The sequence below is a fragment of the Macadamia integrifolia genome, chromosome 14 (assembly GCF_013358625.1).
Source record: "Macadamia integrifolia cultivar HAES 741 chromosome 14, SCU_Mint_v3, whole genome shotgun sequence".
In the NCBI taxonomy this organism is placed as follows: Eukaryota; Viridiplantae; Streptophyta; class Magnoliopsida; order Proteales; family Proteaceae; genus Macadamia; species Macadamia integrifolia.
In genome coordinates, this window is record NC_056570.1 from 22250932 (window position 1) to 22256205 (window position 5274).

Consider the following 5274-nt stretch of genomic DNA (forward strand, 5'->3'; position numbering starts at 1 on the left):
AAAAAAAAAAAAAAAAAAAATCCAACAAAAAACTTATTGTAGATATGGTCACAAGGAGTTTGATGTAGTAAAAAAATTTCTTTTTATGTGAGGAATCAAATTTTACAGATAATAGCATGTTTCCAACAAAATTAAATTTTCCATTGGCAAAGATTGTTTCAACAATGGCACTGTTGAATTGTGTCTCCACAGCAATTGTAATCGTGTAGTAAAGAACATGAAGAAAGAAAGGTAATGGCATACCTCCTGTGATTTTAGTCTTGCTATAAACTTAGCAACAAGATCCCGCATTGTAACTGGTCCCATTTCCAGCAATACATCCCTGACTTCATCCTCAGTCAATAGAACCTACAATATATATGCATGAACCATGGTCTCGGTGGTATCGGCAATACCTGTTGAGGTTCCTCTCTTCTGGTTTACCTGCCATTGGCCTGGGCCAGTGAAAGTACTTCTGATTTTGGATCTCCAAGAGCAGATTTTCTCGAGAATGATCAAGTTCATATCGCTCAAGTTCAGCTGTGTCCAGAGGCCGACTTGTTCTATTTTTCTTCGGCTCACGAGAGTCATCCCTATGTCTCAGAGCCCTTTTCTTCTCCTTCTCTGCCTGATCACCCCTGTCAGCTATTCCTTGGGCTGCCAGAACTTCCTCCATGTTGGCGTATTGATTGCACCGTCTCAACAGTGTGGGCATCGTCTGCGGTAAGTCAAGGGCCAGGGACTGAACCAGATCAGGGTGTATTACCCCATTGCACAATGTGCTATACGCCACTCCTTCCGGTAAGTTTTTTACCTCCAATGTCACCTTCGTGAATCGGGCAAGGAATTCTCTTATTGTCTCCCTCTCCCTTGCCTCATGTTCATCACGTTTTGCGTAATTTGCTTATGCTTCATACTTGCTTGGAAACGTGTGAGGAACACTCTTATCAGTTCTTCATAGCTGCGGATGGACCGTGGCCGTAAGTTTGACATCCAGACCAGCACGGCTCCTTTTAGTGAGGCAACGAAAGCATGGCAGAGAACGGCGTCTGACCTACCATGCACTGCCATAGCCGAGCTGTAGTATAGTAGATGATCGTAGGGATCTGTGGTTCCGTCATATCCGTTGAAGACAGGTATCACAAAATTTGAGGGCAGCTCGGCATCAATCAATTCGTCAGAAAGTGCATTATGGGCCGGGGTTACTGTCATGTCAGTCGGGTGCTCCTGCCTCTGCATTCCCTCTATTCGCTCAGTGAGTCACTGGATTCGGCTCTCAAGGTTAGCTCTTCTCTCCTCGGCTCGGCCATCTGTTGATCGGCGTGACCCTTCTCCTCTCCGGGGGCTTCTTCCTCGGCCTTGGTGACCCTGCTGTGGTGCACCTCTGGTAGGCCCGATGGGCGAGCTCTGACCAGGATGGGGTCGATCTCGCCGAGCTTGCCTCTGGTAGTTCTCATGTTCTTCTCTGTGCGGACGAGTGCCTCTAGTGTGTCTTTGAGGCGACGGTTGGCATCCTCCTACACGGTGTGGGGATCTATGAGTATCATGTGTCTCAGGGCTCCGATGATGTTCAGAACGACCTGCTTTCCCGATCCGAGCAAGGATGGGACCTCGCCTGCACCCCTCAGTAAGAGATCGCAATGGTACAGAATGGACAGTGCGCGAAGTCCTGCCTGACCCCCTTCTTGTTGTTAATTGGGGGGTGACGCTGTTGTCAGGAGATTCGTCATTGGGATTTCTGCTCGGAGCAGGCCCTGACGGCTGAGCTGAACTAGTGCATGGTACTGGAAGTGCGGAGCCGAACTGTCGTATGAAATCCCTCACCAGTGCGTTCATGGCTAATACCTGTAGCTGCAAGCTCTGCATCTGTTCTTCCATGTTCGGATGAGTTATCCGGGACGATGGGACATGGCAGGATAGCTGAGGGTTCTGCTCGCACTGATCCCCCTCTCCCTGGGCAACCTGTGGATCGGGCTTGGTTTGTTGGGGGCCCACTGGTGGCGAATGGGAACGTCCAAGTGGTACTTCCCGAGTGGATCTTGCACGCGTTGTCGTTGAAGAAACGACCTTCTCACTCCTTAATTGTATTGTTCCAATATGACTTTTTGTAACAGTTCCCACGGACGGTGCCAATCTGATGCGAAAAAATTTGACCAGACTATCTCTCCTGCAGTTCCTGGTGCTTTGGCCGACCTGCACAGAATAGATGACAAGGAGAGCCGGGCTGACCCGACAGGGGACTCTCTGATGCCTAAGTTAGACCTTACCACAACAGATGCTCAAGAGAGCTTTTACAGTATGAGAAGTGAGTCATCCCCTCTTTGTAATGGAGGCTTACCTTGGTATTTATAGGCTGCTGATGGAGGGCAAGTGGGAGACGATTGTGAAGAGTCCTGCTTAGGCGTGGAGTCCTCAAGGGGAGTGGCTCTGTGATTTTGGTAATATTCCTAGAATATTCCCCTCTTAACTAGGAAAGATCAACCGTGTGACGTCATGATGACGTGTAGTGGATAGAGTCCTGTCCTCCGGAATAGGGACTACGTTCCTTGAATGTAGGGTTGGACGAAAACACGTTTCTGGAATCCTTGTTGTTGACGTTTGGCCTAGGTGGCAGCTCGGCCTGATGGAGGCCGAGGCAGTAGCACGGCATGATTGAGGCCGAGGCAATAGCACGGCCTGATGGATGCCGAGGTGGAGCACGGCCTGACGAAGGCCGAGGTGGCAGCACGGCCTGACGGAGACCGAGGTGGCAGCACGGCCTGATGGATGCCAAGGGAGTAGCACGGCATGATGGAGACCGAGGTGACAGCACGGCCTGATGGATGCCGAGGTAGTAGCACGGCATGATTGATGCCAAGGCAGTAGCACAGCATGATTGATGCCGAGGCAGTAGCACGACATGAGTGAGGCCGAGGCAGTAGCACGGCCTGATGGAGGCCGAGCCAGTAGCACGGCCTGATGGAGGCCGAGGTGTAGCACGGCCTGATGGAGCCCGAGGTGACAGCACGGCCTGACGGATGCCGAGGCAGTAGCACGGCATGATTGAGGCCGAGGCAATAGCACGGCCTGATGGAGGCCGAGGTGGAGCACGGCCTGATTGAGGCCGAGTCAATAGCATGGCCTGATGGAGGCCGAGGTGGAGCACGGCCAGATGGAGGCCGAGGTAGTAGCACGGCCTAATGGAAGCCGAGTTGGAGCGCGGCCTGACGAAGGCCGAAGTAGCGACTCAGTCCTTTTCAGGTTTGCGTACATGCTTCAGCCGTGCTGAGGAATGTGACATATTTCGCCTCATCAGGTAGTAATCTAACGGTTTTTCATTTTATACTCTATTACGTCTTGTAGTAACCAAACATCCTATGCCTCGATACAAAGTATAGGTAAATGATCATCCCATACCTCATGAAAGATCCACCCTTGTTGGTGCTTCCATATGGGTTTTTAGTGGTCCCTATGGTGGTATAGGACCACCTTGCCTTTCACAAAGCCATCTCCTTCTTTTATAAATATATAATAAACAAAAACATAAAAAGGAAAGCAAAGAGAGCCTTAATAGAAAACCAAATTTATAACTTTACAGTGAAGATTGGAATCTTTAAGAGATTATTTCACCAACATTTTGATTGAACATAAGAACAAGGAATGTGAATTCCCATCTTATCTGAAAAATAGAAAATATCAAACAGATAATTTGTTTCCTCTAGTGAAAATTGGGTGGGGCCGAGGGGGGTATTTGTGGTGATCTTAGAGTTTGTTTTTGAGATTTCACTTGAGCAAAGAGAAGAAACGCCTGAATTTGGGTGAGGTGGGGAGATGAGCGATGGAGGTTTAGAATCTAAAAAGAAGATAAAATAAGAGAGGAGGATTTGCTACTTTGAGTAAGGATGTAAATTTGAAATCGAAATCATTTATCGAAATTGAATCTAATTATTTATATCGAAACTGTAAAATCGTTTATTAAATGGATTGGTTTTGGTTTTATAATTGAAACAGTGATTCGATTTTGATTTTAAAGTTTAAACTGTTGATAAACCGCTTAAATAAACCGTCAAATCGATTAATATATACGTAGTAAGTTTAAGTCATTCAACGTAAAGTTTACATACATAGCAAATAAAAAAATTAGAAAACATAATAAGAAAATTGTTTGAAACAAATACATGGTTTCAATTTTAATATATGAAACCGTTTATTAAATGATTCGATTTTGTTTTACCTAAAAAATTTGTATTGAATCAAATCGAACCAATAACACCGAAACCAAACCGATTCATACCATTACTTTTGAGTCTTTAAGACGGGTAAGGAAACCTTGATTTGGAGGAGAAATCAAGGGCTCAGAAAGTAAAGCCAAATACTGCAAGGAGCACTCGAGTTAGTATGAAACTATGGGCAGAAGAAAAGGCATGATTCACTGTTGAGAGGTAATTGTGCGTGTAATTTCTTTTTTACCCTCTTTAAGTCAAGAACTTTTAATCATTTTAAAACATTTGATATTATTTTAATGTGAAATTACTTTATTTACCCTTATATAAAAAGTCGAAGTCAAAACAGTGATAATGAGAGGTATTACACACCCAAATTTTTTTTTTCTTTTTCTAAGAATGGGTATTCTGGAATCTGGAGTCTGGACTAGTTACGTGGCTGATCCCACAACTACATGAACCCACAATCACATGGATAATATCATACATTATTACATAACAATATCTCTCTTATCTCCTTTCTCATCAATTTCTTTTTCTTTTCAGTAAACACAGGGATCCCTCTCTATAAACCAAAATTTTAACACCAGAATGGTCTGTTTCTATTCATGATGCTAGTAACTTTTTCCTCCTATCGCCTCCAATTCCATCAAGATTTCCACCACCCTATCCGAAACTCTTTTGATCAGATCGGACCAATCCCTGGAAACCCATTGGAGAAACAGTAATTATCTCAAGAAATTAACTATTAGATTTAAAACTTTGAAAAAAAATATATATGTTATTTAATTACATACCCTTTGGACGAATCAAACGAGATGCCGACCCTGTCCTTGGCCAGCTCAAGCGCCAAACTAAACCTATGAAGCTGCTTCGCCTGAAAGGTTACATCATTCACAAGCACAAGATCGGAGGTCTTGACATCATAGAAAATGGGAATGATTTTCTTCTCGCATTCCATCATCAGAGCCAATTCATGGAGGCAGTTGTGAGAAGTGCAATAATTTGGAGAGAAGATGGCCACCCCAACCTTACAGTCTCTTATAGCAGTTTCAATGACCTCCTTAAGCTCTTCGCCAGGCTTCATGCTCTT